A 16907-nucleotide genomic window follows, 5' to 3' on the forward strand; every position below is an offset into this window, starting at 1 on the left:
GAACCTGGACATAGGTGAGACTAGGAGCAGAGTGGTCCGGCCTCAGGAGGATGGGAAAATAGCATAGACAGGAGAATCTGACCCATGGTAAAGCCTTGTTGTAGCCTGCTAGTTTTGCCTGTGCTGTGACAGCTGGGCAAAACCCATTGCATAGCTAGATGCAAATAAATCTTTCTTTTTTTTCAGCTGGATAAGAATCTGACTTCTAGTCTCATACTACTCTAGGATGTATGACTGCATTGTCATTATAACAGGTAATTATAGAAATATACATATATAATACAGATCTGTTCATGGCTGCATGCCAACTTGATAAACAAGTATAAGCAGTGATGTTGTCTCTGAGAAATCTTTGCAAAACCCATGCTAGGGAATACTTTACCTCCATAACTGAAGATTAGGAGTCAAGTGAAGCTTCCAGGCCTTTGGATCCAGCCACAGCTCCACGTTTCAATCTTGCAGTCTTGGAAGTGTCAGGGCCCAAGCTTACACTAGTTCCAAACAGATCCAGTTACAGCTGAGCTAAAAGAGAAATGCCAGTCACTGCTGTCCAGTTCTTGTCCTTAAGCATTCACAATTTAATTTTCATTGGATAATTATATTTCTAGGCCATTTGAAGACTATCTTGCAAATTTGATTGGAAGTTTATGCCCTTTTGGAAAGGGGACTCAAATTCACCCACAACTCCTCTGGTGGTGCCTGGCTGGTGGTGACAAGGTGACTGGCTGAGATTTCAGGGGTCTGTAATGAAACACTGCGCTGCTCTCTTCTACAAGAAGTAGGGTTATCGTCTCTAAAAGTAGACATGGAAAGCACAGGTCTGATCTTTCATCAGCTCAGTGATTTCCTCTCCAAATTTAGATATGGTATTCCAAGGAGTATATGACCTTGATGTTTGAATAAATTCCAGGTACCATAATTTAACTCTCGCCCTGCAGAATCAATTTTTCTTCAACCACCTTTCTGTGCTGTTTTTTGCCTTGGCTGGCAAAGGGCAAAACTTTTGTCAGGACAAAGGGTGGAGAGCAAAAGTAAAGCTGATGAAGCAACCTTCACAGTCCCTGAAAGGCCATGTTATCACTGTGTTGCTCTCTCCTAACAAAAGTCAGCCCAGTCTTATTTCCTTTTTCTGCTGAAAAACAAGACCTAAATTGCAAGTCGTGCTTATAGCATACAAATCAGATTTGGTATATCTCCACCAACTGAAAACTGACCCCAAACCCCTGCTTTTTGGGCATGGGATTGTGAGAATCTGCGCCAGAGGCTGCTCCTTCTGACCTGCAACTCCAGGGACATCTCTGTAGATGGAAGCTATATGTAGTGCTGAAAAATGAAGGGCTTTACCCTGGTAACCCAGGAAAAACTCCTGATAACAGGAAACACTTTGGAGAGGAACCTAGGGAACCTAGGGCCTGTAAAAGGTTCTGTCTAGGGAAAGGAAGCGAATGGAAAAAGGGAAAAGCAGTCATCCTGTGAATGTCTCCTGAGCTCCTCAAGAGATGCCTGGCTAGAAAGACAGAAGGATGTGTTAAGATTAAGAGGGACAGAACAGAAGTCGGGTCTCTTGAGGTCTGTGGCTCGCTTTGCTGTAGACTCACAGCATGATATTGGGCAAGTCTGACTGAGAGTTCTTACAGAAAAAAATGATGCCCAGTGGGAAGTGCCCAGGTTATAACCATCTTTCTGTTTGAAAACTGCAGTGGTATGCAGTGCTATATTTTTCTGCACTCTGGGTTAGAGGACAGGCAGGCTTGGTTATGGGGTTGTGGCACTACCTGGGGAGCTACAGCACGTGACCAGCAAAAGAAAGGTCTGGGAATGACAAGGAAGACGCTGGGTGCCTCTGTCCTGGAGAATCTGCAGTGTTTGTACAGGTGTCTGGAAAAATGAAATTGTTTTCTGTAGCTAGAATATCCAGAGAAAGAATGGATAGTACCTATGTTTGGTGCAATATACAAACAAACTTTCCAGTTAGTCACACAAAGTGTTAGAAATCCACTTTCTAACAGATTAGAAGTTTTATATTAAGGAGTCTGTCATTATAATGTTTCTGAGAAGATTCCTGAAAGGTTTCAAAAGCCAAACAAGAGCTGATTAGCTTCAATATCAAAGCAGAGGGGCTCATTTAGTCCAATGCTATTGATCTTAAATACAATCTCTGCTTAGACAGACAGCAACTTCAAAAAGAAAAATAACAATAAAAAAAATCACACTCAAAAGCAAATCACAACATGACAATTGTAAAGAAAATGGAAACATCTTATTTCAGTTCCTCCAAGAGACACAAGAGAAACGCTGCCCATGATTTTGCATCTAAATACATTTTGAATCAAAGTTTTTCATTAGCCAGCTAAACAGTATCTTTTAAAAAGTCCAAATAGAAATGCTTCCAATCTGGTCAGCTGTAGTAATACACAGTGGTGCACATAATAAGGTATTTATTAGACAGTGTATTTTAAAATTGCATCTGCCTTCACTCTACAGCTCCAGAAAATTCTCAATAAGATGAATTTTACTCTCCTACTGAGATCGGGTAAAGATGAAACTGAGTCTTTGAAGTCAGAGGCTTACTACCCACATACTGACTGAAATTCCAAGGCTATAAGAAATTCTTCTTTACAAGTTCATCCTCCATAGAGAAGTCTTTTAAACACTAGGCCTGTGTAACTTCGAACTCACATACTTTTTGAATGTGAGTTCAAATTATTTTAGGCAAATTAATTATAGGCAATGCCTTGGCCATGCTTTCATGATCAGAGATAGTAGTATTTTTCCTTATGGAAGAAGGTGGGAAAGATACAAGCAGCTGTTTTAGTAGTCCAGAATAGCATACTTGGTACTGGTAGGTAAAACATTTCTGGTAGAGCTTCAACATTATATATTGACTAGGCGGTTTCCATTGTCACTGCTTTATTTATTTTTTCATTAAAAGTGACTGTATGGCTATAGCACACATGAATATGGAGAAATTTGTGCATCAGGATGAGAAAATGATACTTGTGTTTAGGCCACCTGAAAGCGCTATGTTTACAACAGTGAAGGGACCCTTCCAAAGAGACCTGCTAGAAGTAGGAGAAGATATCAAGAAAGACAGTGGAGACCAAGGAGTCATCCAGGAATAGGCCCACTAAGAGACATTTGCTTCTGTGCTTAACAAAGGAGTGCAGATGGGGAAATCGAAATAATTATTCAAAAATAATTCACAGTGAAACAATAGCACTGCTTATCTATCTCTGCCCATTGATCACGATGACAGGATCATCTGCTTGTTGTCATTTTGGGGGGACAGTGTAATCTAGAAGACAATACACTAGGTGAGCATTTTGGAAATCTCCCTGCTCTTCCCATCTCAGCATCCCTCTTTTTGTTGCAATGTCTTAATTTCCCTCCAGGGTACTGCCCGTTTTTGACAAACAGTTTTCAGATCTGCTAGTTAGACACCCTTCTTCATAGCCAGGCCTGAGCCACTTTCAGATCAACACAATCAAGACATAAATGGTGCTTTCCCCATGCTTGTTCAATGACCTATCTTTTCCTGTCTTCTGAAGGAGGAGCTACTATGGAGCAAAGATTAGTTTGATTCAACCTTGCTTGCTCTGGCCATTCTGACAAAACAGGTTACTACCTGGAGTGAATTATCTGGATATCTGGAAAGGAAATATATGCAAAAAGATGTATCGGTGGAGGAAAGGATGACATTGTGACCCAGGCAATTGCTGGCTAGAAAACAGCAACTCATTTTGTATATAGCAAAGCCTTGAAGAAGTATTAGGTTGTGTGCTCTGAGTCAAGAAAATACTGGAGTACAGGACTGAATGCTCTATTGAATTGAAAATATGTATTTATTTGTCTCAATATCAGCTGGTCTGGTGGTTTGACCCTGGCTGGATGCCAGGTGCCCACCAAAGCTGCTTTATCATTTTCCTCCTCAACCAGACAGGAGAGAGGAAATGTAAGGAAAGGCTCGTGGGTGGAGATAAGGACAGGGAGATCTCAGCTCTTACTGTCTGGGCAAAACAGAGTCAACATGGGGAAATTAGTTGAATTTATTACCATTCAAATCAAAGCAGGATAATGAGAAATAAAAATCAAAACTCCAAACCACCTTCCCCCACCCTTCTCTTCTTCCTGGGCTCTCCTTCACTCCCATTTTCTCTACCTCCTTCCCCCACCAGTGGTGCAGGGGGATGGGGAATGGGGCTGCGGTCAGTCCATCACACACTGTCTCTGCTGCTCGTTCCTCCTCTATAGGGGAGAAGATGGGAAAAGTGTCTAACTGCCTTTGTATGGTGTGTGCATACAACTATGTTTAAAGCTGCATGCTGTTGCTGTGCTGTTGATGGAACATGGCTTTTTTTACAGTGGGGAATTAAAGACAAGCAAATGCAATGTTTGCTGCTTTGGCTACATAATCTGCTAGCTAGCTGTTAGCCCAAAATGCCCACTTGGCTGGGCAGATGTCTTTGACCCATGTGAAATCAGTAGACAAATAGTAATTCTAACAACTTTTTCTAGGATCTTTCCAAAACTCTTTCTTCCCTAACACTGTTTTTCTTCTCTTCCTTTCTCTCACTGGTATTATGAGCATTTTGAGTTCTTAAATTAGTAAAGAAAACACCTTTAGGAATTACATGTTTGCTGGATTAATCAGGAATGTACATAAGAGTCTTGCAGCTGATTGTACAGGTTATCACTATATTTTTGAAATGCATAATGCATAATTTTACTGTCTCATCCTTCTCCAGAAGCTCCCAGTGTTTATACCTGTTCTTTCCTGCGGGGGGGAGGGGGGGGGGGGGGCGGCGCAGAAATTAATTACGGACTTAGGCTCAAAGTGCAATTCATATTCAGGCTTAAAATTATTAGGCATTTCTATACTGTTATCCATCCCCATGAAAGTCAGTGCAACCTCACATAAATTAAAACCATGAATATTTTACAAAAATCAATCAAGCTTTCTTAAGATGTTAGTAAACCAAGGTACTATTTCAAGGTGGATCCAAAAATATTGTTGGGGTTTTTTTCCAGCACAGGATTCAAATATGGAAGGAATAGTTTTGAGTAGCTGGAGACAAAAGGACAATTATTTCTTCTCTGTCTATTTTAGCAAGGCTGCCATGTCAGTACAAAAATGCACACAGACATACTAATGTACTTACAAGTGAATGTTTTATTAAATTATTTGTCTGGGACCTGTCTTTAACTCACAGTGTTCACACACTTGCACCACTTGCTTGGCCTGAATATAGTGTCCTTAAATATTGTTTTTCTACTCTCCTTAAACTTTCCAACAATCCTGCCCATAATATTGGTGCATTACGAAAATTTAAAATGAAAATTTGTGGGTATCTGTCATCCCAAGGATCTTGCTAAATAAGGAGTTAGATTTTAATTAAAGACTTTAAATAGATCTCTGAAATACTCAAGCTGTTCTGTCATCCTTTTTTTTCTTTTTCTTTTTCCTTTTCTCTTTCTTTTTTTGTTTTAATTTTCAATAAAGAAATATTATCTTTCAATAAAACCTGCTTCGCTCTGGGGCTTATACTACTCTGTCAGTTATTCTCCAGAGGCAAAGTAAAACATTGAGCTTTTTACATGGTATTTGGAAATGGAAAATAGACATCTTTCAACTCAAAGGGAGCCAAAAATATGTTACTATAATGTGTTTCCATGCAGTTCCAGTGTGAAAGAATACCCCATGAATAGAAGCACAATGAAGAGAGCTGCATGTGAAAAGCCCTTTGTTCTGAGGTGTTGATTAAAGGTAAAGAGAAAAAGAATATAGAAATACTACTATTACTATTGTTGCTACTAATGAAGACACCTTGCTCAAATGGAAACTGCTGTTTATTTCTCAGTTGCCACAGACTAGACCAATATTATTACCTAAAACAGTGGAGAATCCACATTCTTATCTAGGCAGGCAACTGGCATTTGACTATTTCAACTTGCAGCTAAACATAAAAAGTGCTTCTGGCAAAAAAAACATTAAGACATGTTAGCTCTGACAGTTGTACAGATGCCTGCAGGCACTTCTGCATAACCAAGCTTTAATGGAGATGTTCATGGTATTTGCTCAGTATTTGCTGTGTAAGTTACATGCTGAGTCAGGAGAGGGATGAGAGGGGTTTCTATAACCCTAAGGTTATATGTTGATGATCTTGCAGCTATAGACTGAAAAAACGAGTACAACTCAATTTAATGACCCTCTTGGTTTAATAATGTAGCATATCATCATTTGTAGACATGAAACATCTGTTACAATCACATATCATAGCTTTTGTAGTGGTAAAGAAATAAAGAAACAGATGGGTTTCCTAATGCCAATGGTGTTAGTGTTTATTTAGAAACCACATATTGAATCAGAGGCAATCTTTTCCTTTTGTTCCCCCACTCCAACAGCAGGGATAGCACTGCTAATTTCATCAACAGCATGAAGCCTTTCTTAAAGGGAGGGTGAGTGGATTCTAGACACTCCCCTGGATTTGGATGTCCCCCAAAAAAGCTAATTTCCAAGAAAGAGGGAGGTTTTATTTTGGGGACTTTGCAGACTGTGCCTGTTATGAAAACCTTAATTTTACAGTGGTTCAAACCTTTACATACCCAAGTTAATTGTAATCTCACTACCAAGGTACTAGTAAGCATGACAACATGGGGTGGACCAGACTTCCAACTTCACATCAAGGAGCCCCAAAGCGTTTATACGGTATCTGATGGGGTGCTGGTAGTGTGACTCGGTGTCCATCAACTCCCAAGCTGGATGGTATACAGCAAGGTCAGGTACATGTGTGTGCAAAGCAAAATAATCTCTAAGATTAGGATCACTATTTCAGCTAGCTGTTATCACTTATCTTTATGATGCTTGCCAGAAATAATTATTTAAAATTTATTTATGAAGTTTACTTTTCCTGGAAAAGTCAGTTCTTCATCAAGTTTTGACAGTCTCACTTTCCCATACGATCATCTTCTACTCTGCCAGCCTCTACCTAAATTTAAGAGCTGGTAAACAGCTAAAATCTTCCTTTTGCATGTTTCCGTAGCATGTTGGAAATTTAAGATTTGAATGCCATGATCAAGGAGTCACCATATCAAGTGAGATCAGATCCTTAATATTTTATTAGCTATCCAAAGCAGCTTCTATCTCGCTTCATGGTTTGAAGAGAAAGTGCCTCAAGATGACTGAAATTTCATTGCCACCATGCAGACTAACATGGGATTTGTATGTGGAGATGGCATTTGCCTTTGCATCTCTCAGCCACAAAAGCAAAAATGCATTTGCTACCTCTACTTAAAAACAATCTTATCTCTTGCTGTTCATCCTTTTCAGGTTCTTAGTTCCATCAGAATTGCTGTTAATTATCAAATTCTTGGCTGCATCTCACTCTTCTAATTAAATTTGAGGTTCCTCTTGTCTGGAAACCAGCAGAGAATAGTTAAATGGGGCTTCTGTAGTGACTGATTTGAAACAGCTGTATTCATGATGAAATACAATTAAAAATTCAATATATCTTATCTGCTCCAGCCAGTGATTCAGTTGGAACAAGTCAGTTGCTGCTGTCAAGTGTGTCCTTGTAAACAGGTATTCAGAAGAGTAACTCTGCCTGTGCTGAATTGTGTTGCTTTTCTTCAGAAAGACCAAAAAAAGAGAAAGACTCAAGGTCCAAAATGTATAACTTCATATATTTTAATTCTATATACCAGAACTGTTTGGGGTTTTTTTTGCAGTCTGTGAAACTAAACTGATTTATGCCACTTGAATTTCTGTCCCACAAACGGCTGGAGCAGCAATCAAACATTTGTTTCCAAGTCAGACAAAGGCTGTCGAGTTATGCATACTCATATACAATATATATGCCAGGCTTAGAGAAGAGAAATCAACACAAATCAAAGCAGAAACTACAAAAAAATTACAATGTGCCTTTTCAGTCAACATACGATAGTCCATTCCTCTCCGCCAACAAGGGAAGATGGTTGATTATATGGGAGGAATTAATCATAACCACAAGTATGTATCTTTTTTAGTCCATGGTATCTGACAGTGGCTAAATAGATTTCTAAGCCTTCACCAAAGAAATTATGAACAGAAAATCCTATAGGGAGCTTGGAAACACTAGTTGAAATATGTTTCTATTTTCCACTGAATCAGTCCACACACTTTCTCTTTACTTTATCTGCAGTTTTTTTATTGGCTACCTTAAGGTGACCTTTTGCCATTCTTGGGAAATGAGGAAAGAATTCTCTTGAAAATGCAAGACTGCCCTTTTCTATAAATCTGATGAGGTGATAGATTTGTGAAACTGCTTTACAATCTTTATTGGTGCATTTAGAAAAATAACAATGACAGTGAGTTGGAGCTGTCTGCCTAAAAGTTAGACATCAAGGTTAGAGAAGTCTTGTATGTACTGTGATACACAGTAAAGTGACTGGCACCACCAGCAAGAGGTTGATTCTACCCTACAACAGATATTTAAAACGAATGGGACAGACAGCCTTCTGGAGATGCATGTGTTTTGCCATGGATAACAGAGCAGCTTAAGCATCTAACTTCAGGCTAAGTGAAATGAAACACACCTATACTGTGTAGAAACAAGTATAAAAAAATTCCCTGTGCATACCTACAATCCACAGTTTCATTATTCATTGCAGCCAAGGGATAGCTATCAAAAATCCGTGGGAAATAAGAGCCTCTAAGGTGAGGGAGCTGCAGAACTTGGCCCCAAAATGGGAGGGACAAAAGATAGGCACTAGCAGTTGGTTGACCTCTTGTCCTTTCTCATACTAGGTACTGGGGCAGGCAGTGGTCCTCCAGTGGAAAATCCTTTGCAGTCCACCCTACCATCCCTACTCTCCTTACACGTTTCCAGTATATGGCCAGTGAAAGCAACTTGGGACTTGGATATATGTTCTCAACTTGAGACTAATGTTTGGTGCCTCAGCAGTCAGGCAAGCAAGGAAAAACATCCCCCGGCAGTCAGGCAAGCAAGGAAAAACATCCCCCGGCAGTCCTTCTGCTACAGGCTGATTTTAGTGAGAAATAGGCAGCTTTGATTTCAAGTGTCTGGGGTGAGAATAGGAATCCTCGGCTCGGCTTTTGTAATCCATAACAGAGGCAACGAAATATTATCTGCTTTAGTACTAAGGATGGGTCCAGCCTATAAAGTGCCAGTATTTTTTAGCTATTATCACATCCTTCTGGATTGTGAGTTACGGACTTGAATAAAAGTCAGAGCCTATTTGATTGCTGTGGCTCCTTCCACATCCATCTCCCTAGCTTTCTGTGCTGAAGAAGTGTTGCCCTCACTGTGCATTTACAAAAAAGAACACTCCTTTTCACAGACCTTTGCCATTAAATCCGTGCAGATGTATTAGCTGATGTTCCAAAGGAATGGTTTCATTAGGTTCACAATTGTGCCTCTAATAAGACGAGTGCTTATAAATACCTCTTAAAAGCTTTCATGAGATGTCTACATGGGGAAGGGGGAGAAAAAAGGGAAAAAAGACACTGGGACATCTGGGAGGGCACTGGAATATGAGTTGGTGATGAAACCCACTCTTTACATTCCCTGATCTTCTGTCTGGGGTAACACCTTAGGTGTCACGATAGGTCCTGCTGTCCCACATCACTAAAACTAGACTCAGTGTGCATCTTCCTTAATATTTTATCTAGACTGAATCTGAAGATGAATTCTATGTAGCTGATTCTAGTTGCTGTTAAATCTCTTCACTTTGAACATGAATAAGGCCAGCCATTGAAGTTATCAGAAGCTGGGCTTGCAGCCGGCAACATCCTCCCTGTTCTGTTTTTCTATTACTAAAACCCATCAACCAGGATTTATATTACAGTCGTAACATTTGTTTCAGTATACTTACACTTGTTACAGTAGGTTTCAGGCAGACAGCACATCAATTAGCATTTTCGAGTGACACCTACAGATGTACAAAATACAGTTACCACACAAGAAGAAGCACATACAAATCTGAACTTGATTTTTTTTCCATTAAAATTATTCATAGGAGAGGAAGATGGGTACCACTTTCATTCAGTTTTGTTTAAGCCCTACTGACAGCAGTAGTATCGCTTCTTATAAACACTCCTTCTTGTTACTTTGATGAATTTAAACCAAGATTTTGGTTTTTATGTTTGAATGCTGATTCAGAAAGGAAAGTTTCCAGAAACAGTCTGACTTCAGAAACTGTCCCATTAAAAAAAACAACAACCAACTAAACAAACAAAAATAAACCAACCCCCACCCCCAAAACGACAACAACAACAACAACAACAAAACACCAAAGTCATGGCTGGTCAAGTTTTAGATTTAGTTATCACCAGTACCCAGTAATAATTTTGCAAGTTTCTTTAGATTTTTCCATCATGTTTAATTATATTCTGAAGAACAGGGGTAGAAGAGAGAAAAAGCTTTCTAATTTGTGTGAGCCAGGTGACAATTCTTTTTACTCAAAACCATGTTTATATCCTGACCTGGTACTGGACTGGACCACAAAAGTGGCATCTTCTTTTTTTTCTTAATAACATCAATTTAAAAAAAACCCACAACTGTTCATAAAAATCTTTGTTCTAATTATTTCAGTGTCTGAAAATATTTTCAAAACTTATTGCACTGCAAAAATGCAAGTAATTATCAAAATAAAAATAGCTTTGAACAGAAGAATATCTAGAAATTCTCATTTCTGAAACATAAAAATAGCAAGTTCTAACTTCATAACATTCCTTGAATGACTGTTCAAATGGCTTTTCACTTTGAAAAATTCAATTGTCACTTAATTGAGATTTTTCAAGAAAAGAAAATATTGACTATATTATTCTTTCCTAGCTCTCAAAGGAGATGGAAACATATATTAAGCCTTAGCTAAATGTCCATGACTCCTTTCCCAGTAAAGCCACAGAACCCATATTTCAAAGTAAGGGATGTGAGGGTCTCCTTGTATTCTGCTCTGGCTGTTTATAGTATACATAAGGCAGAAAGCATCACTTTTTGTTTTCTTTTATGTCTGTGAACAATTACATGTATGGACTACATAATTTATTTTATGCAAAACAATCTGCATGAGACAGAGAGGAAACAGCATTCTGCCATCTCCCATCTGATAATGCACAATGACTTACATATACCAAGGGAATAAAGGCAAACTTTAGAGATAACACAGGAGAATCACCCAGTGGTTCTTCGTGTGCTCCAGAGACAGTTCAGCAATACTCAAAATGCATTTCCCAGGGACCAAAGCAATGCCAAAATATAAATATGGTTATCTCACCAAATAATATTGAGCATGAATGTTCATGAGCCCAGTGGTCTTCTCTTAACTACACATGTGTAGAAATAAATAAAAAAACCCAAATTCCATTGTGAATACATTCTCAAATTGTACTTGTGTTAATAAAAATGAATACTAGCTGAGTGGCTTTTCTGATTGGAAACTGTTTTATCTTTAAAAATATCTAATTGATTTTGTCATCTTAAGTGGCATCAGATTCCTTGGCCTGGACAACAAAATCCAGCTCTTAATGACCTCCTAAGCAAGAACTGAGCTCCAAATTTCTTCATATTGTGTCTAGCACAGCAGTGTGCTCTGAGCACTGTAACCTGTTTTGCAGTTACTGGCAGAAGTGCCTCTTCTGGTTTCCACATGTGGGACCATATCCTCCCCATGGGTATATCATGTCCAAGCTGGTAAGGATGAGGATCCATGATTTCTACAACTGATCTCATTAACATCTATAAAGTGTGGATAGCTAATCTCTTCAGTGTTGCTTTTTGGTCTTTAAAATATGGTTTAAGTAAACTTATACCAATTCTTGTTTAGGTGAAAATCGAAAAGGCAAAGAGGACTATCAAAAGGGAAACAAAAGTGCACATGGCTGAATTATCTTACTCCACTTTCAGGTTTCTTGAATAAAGGAATATTACCTAGTTTCATTCTGGATGTCAGCAGACATGTTTAATTAAAACTTTTACTGATAGATGAAAAAAACCCATCCTTTCCAATCCAGGAAAAAAAAAAAAGAAAAAAAAAAAAAAAAGGAAAAAAAAAAAGTAGAGGTTCATTTGTAAAGTCAGGGAAGCCAGAAGAAAGTAAGGTGCAGAATCAGAAAGGGAGATCCCCACCTGATCTTTTAGTTCCATTTCCTAATGTGGGATGCTGCTGTCTTTTATTAGTGCTTAATTCATCTGTTGGTAAAAAATCGTTCTTTATATTTCAGGTAAGGGAAATATAATAAGTTTAATCTATTCAGACTTCAGAAGTGTGTTTGATATGGTGCAGCATGGGAATATGGTAGTTACATTGCAGAAAATCATTATTAGTAAAATAACTGCAAGGCAAGTCATGATTACAGGAGAGATTACAACAGCATGTGCTAAAATGAGAAATATTTAGCTGAAGGGAAATTATTTGCGGAATTCCCTAGAACAGGCATCAGGGTGATACTTCTTCAGAAATTTAACATAAAAAGACTGTGCTAATGAAATTTGATATGACACAGGGTTAGAGGTACCAAATAAAATTAAAGAAAATCTGAATATTACATAGTATGAATTAGATGACATTAAGGTCTAGATTAATTGAAATCAGGTAAGTAAAGTTCAAGGACATATTCCCAGAAACTATAGTCAATGTTCATTATAGAATATAAATTATATTATTCTTGAATCCTCATTAGGAAATTACAGAGGAAAAGTAATATTTAGGTAAATGAGTCAACAACAGGATGACCAAGAGCCACTGGGGTGATGTGACCAAGAAAAAGGCAAGTATTAGATTGAATAGGTAAAGTGAGATACCTCCAGAAGAAACACAGGGAAGCATTTAATGTCTCTGGAAAAGACATTAGAAAAACTACACAGAGTTATGTCAGCTGGATCCCAAAAACCTCATTCACACTGGACTACAGATACAGAAGGGAGGTGGGAATGAGCAGAGGTACCCAGAAGCAGTTGTAAGAGAGCAGGTTATAAAGACAGCAGAGAAAATATGTTCATTTTGCTTCATCTGGTGGAACAAAGTTCAAGAGGAGGTAGAATGATTCCTCTGAGATAAACATCTTGGAACAGTCACAGACTCATTTGTTGGAAGGCATCGCTGGGGATCCTGTTGTCCAGCTCCAGCTTAAGTCAGTACTGTCACCAGCAGCAGCTCAGGTCAACTACGGCTTTGGACAAACAAGTCTTAAAAAAACTTTTAGGACGGAGATGCCACACCTTATCTGGTGGTTACTGCCAATACACTCAGGAAAATACTTTCCTAATGTCCAGCCTGAAGCCCTCCAGCTGCAGTTTGTGACCATTTCCCTTTGTTATGTTCTCCCGCAGCACCAAGAGCATTTATGGATCACCTCTGTCTCAGAAAAAGAAGAAATATTTCTCCCAAGGAAGATGTGGTCCTAAACAGATGGATATAGATCTTTCTTGAAAAAATTGTCCTCAAAATTAAAGAAACTTTTTCTGTGTTACTAGAGTGGGGTTCTGGAGCAGATTTTGGTCAGGGAGACTGGAGATCAGAGGAAGGTAAGACATTCAGTCAAATTTAAGGCAAAGTTTTAATAAATTCCTGAGTGGGAATCAATTACCTCTTGGTTAAGATGCAGAAGAGCCTTGGATTTTGTGATGTCTGTCCAGCTCTCTGTTCTGCTGTCACAAGTTTCCCCTCTTATTTTCCCTATCTAATAGAGCAAGGACTTTGTAAATGTTTGCACTTTGCCCATTAGGTGCAACAGGAAATGGTTATATTGCCAGTTATTATCAGTAATTTTAACACAGTCCAAATACTGTTTCTCAGAAACCCCTGCAGCCAAATACTGTTTGTTAGAAGTCCCAGCAACCAACTAAACCATGGGCCTGCCAGGGTTACACTGGACTATAAAGGTAAATCAGTATCCAGAGGGCTGGAGGGGATCACTGTTACTCAGAGTAGTAAGTCCCCTGGAATTCCTCACAAACCCTTTGAGGAGATAAACACTTACTGTGACAATAGATTGTTTTGCAAGGATACTTTCTACAAAGCAGAGAAGTCTTTTAATATCAGTCATAAAATGCACACAGAATTCCTTTTACAGACAAGGATATGATTGTTTCTAGGAATGATTATTTTTCATGGGTGACCTTGTACAGTATTATTCAAGACAAGTTTTTTTGGCACTGAAATAGAGTTATAAACATGTCTGAGTTTTATATATATGTAGGTATTACAAAAATAATAATTCTGATGATAGCTTTGAATGGAAAGAAAATCAACATTGATTACTTGACAAATGCTACTGGAGTATTACAAGACATGGAAGTTATTTCTTCGTAGCAAATTTCCTCATTTTATTGGCTTTCAGAAAAGAAATTCATGTTTTTAGGAACTCTCCTTTTCCTGCTTCTTTCTTTTCAGTCTCGTCTTTATCTCTGGTGCTTGCTTTTTAGAGCTATTATTTTATTAATGCATGATTATGCATTTGCAACACTACTTTCTTCAGCTTCTGACTGAATATCTTTATTCAAGTCTCTGCACATTTTGAAATTACAATATAGAACTGAAAAAGAACAGGTTTTGTATTTTTCCCCTTCAAGAAATAAAATAAATAAATAAAGAGGTCAGACAACACTGTGTGCAGGTGTTGCTGTATGAAACAATTGGTATTATTATACAAAAGGAAATGGAATGAGATGAGTTTTACCGAATCCCTTAGGGAAATCATTCAATATGCACTCTTATCAAAGTCTAATAATGGCCCGGCTGCTGCTTGTTTGCTTTGATGAAGCTGATAATAACAGAAATCTACATTTATTTGCATTTTTTCTGCTAGAATGCACTGAGGCATCTCCAAATGTAATTTGAAAGTATTAATCTAACACATGTAGATTTTTGAGTTGCATTAATTAGAAAGAGATCAGACACAAACTCATGAGACAATGTTCTTCTGGGGGCTGCGCTTGACCACCACGTCCATTAGCGTACGTTCTTTCTGAGAGTCACCAAACATGAATATTGCATTTACTTTTTAAAGTATCTAGTTAGAGACAGTCAATGCACCAAGGGTGCACCAAGTGTAGGGACAAAGAGTGAAGCTACTGGGAGTGGTGCTTTGTAGCTTTATTGAGGCAAGCTATGAAGATGTAGTAAGAAGGCAGAGACCTGGAAGTTTACGAGGAATCTATCACAGCTCCCTTCTCCAGCATTATGTCCCTGTATAGATATATAGTTCACTAATGCCTAAACCTCTGAACTTTCAGGTATAGCCCCACAACTTCAGTTTCCAAAGGTCTGATGCAGGTGGGAGAAGACTGTGTTAGAACCAAGTTCTGGTTCAAGCCTTGTCATGAAGTAACAACTGATGTGACTACTGCCAAAATCTGAAAGAATCAGAAGAAAACATTTGTGTCCTAATTTACTCTACTTTTCATATCCTGGTTCTCTCTTTGAAAAATAAGACTTTCCAAATAATGAAAGAAGTTGGTTTCATTGTTTGCAATGGATGTGACAAAAAATATGGAAAGTTTCTGGTTTGGAAACCCCTGTTCCCACCAGAATGCCAAGGGGTCTTTTTTCGAAGACAGGGTCTTTGAAACTAGGCCTCACCACTCTGCAGCTGGTACAATCACATCCTTCTTACCAAGAATTCAGCATAATATTTTTGATAATCTGCATCATCAGTTCTTTCTTCTGATACTTTATTTACTTTACATCTTGTCACACAGTTACTGGCTGCAGCAAGGCAACAGCTACTCATGCTAACTCAGCGTGCTTTATTCTGTTACTCCAGTGAAGAGTCTTTATTGAATCAGTTCTCCTCCTCTCAGGAGCCACAGCCAAACTTAGTGGCTTCCAAAAATTTCCCCAATCAATACCTCCTAAGGTGCCTAAAGAGCTGAATCAAGGTCTGTGAAGCAAAACTGAAAATGAGCTTAGCAGGTTTTAGCTGCAGCCTGTTATCTGTCACAGGAGGGTTTGGTTTTTTCTGTATGTTTGCTTTTTTTGTTGTTGTTGCTTTTTGCTTGTTTGGTTTTTACTAGCTTTCATTTCTCAAAAATTAGATCCTGTTTCTGAATCTGCAAGCTGTAGCTGTGCACCAGGTAGGCGCTACTCAAACTCTGAGCTGAATAATCAAATAGTTCTGATTTCTTCACTTCTCCCAGAAACAAAAGATGCATCTAAGCTGAACAGATGTAATTTTATTTAACTTGCTTCTTATCCTTTGTTGCAATTTGAAATAAATGTTGAAACAGAAACATAGTTGCTGGCAGAGTGATGTAGCTTTCTAAGGCAAAGGCAAATTTTACATTATTTTTCTTGTATCCCTCAAGCAATGTGTTGCGGTCTAACTCCAGCCAACAACTAAATATCAAAGAGCCACTACTCACCCACTCACTCTCCCCACGCCCCCCCCCCCCTCCCCCCTCGGTAGTTTGGTATGAGGAGGAGAACCAGAAAAAGGTAAAACTCGTGGGCTGAAATAAGAACAATTAAATAATTGAAATAAAGTTAAATATAATTAAAACAACAACAACAACAACGATTGTAAAGAAAAGGAGGGAGAAAGAGAGGAAATAAATGCAAGGGGAAAAAAAGAAAATAAACAAGTGATGTTTATTGTGGTGCAATAGCTCACCACCCACTGACCAATGCCCAGACAGTCCTGAGAAGCAATCGTCCACCCCCAGCTAACCCCCCTCCCCAGTTTATACACCAAGCATGACATTCTATGGTATGGAATACCCCTTTGGCCAGTTGGGGTCAGCTGTCCCGGCTCTGCTCCCTCCCAGCTTCTTGTGCACCTGCTCGCTGGCAGACCACGGGAAACTGAAAAGTCCTTGACTTAGGGTAAGCCCTACTTAGCAACAACTAAAACGTCAGTGTGTTATCAACATTATTCTCATACTAATCCAAAACACAGCGCTGTACCAGCT

At 38.7% G+C, this 16907-nt stretch overlaps 1 long non-coding RNA gene across 1 annotated transcript; it reads right to left on the bottom strand.

The window, feature by feature from the left end:
* Positions 1 to 412: 412 nt before the first annotated feature.
* Positions 413 to 16907, bottom strand: LOC114012674 (uncharacterized). The gene is made up of 3 exons (XR_003555294.2): positions 16717 to 16907; positions 9871 to 9927; positions 413 to 522 (listed from the first exon to the last, which is right to left on the bottom strand). It is a non-coding gene; the product is annotated as an uncharacterized LOC114012674 (long non-coding RNA).

This window comes from Falco peregrinus, chromosome 1 (assembly GCF_023634155.1).
Source record: "Falco peregrinus isolate bFalPer1 chromosome 1, bFalPer1.pri, whole genome shotgun sequence".
NCBI classification, from domain to species: Eukaryota; Metazoa; Chordata; class Aves; order Falconiformes; family Falconidae; genus Falco; species Falco peregrinus.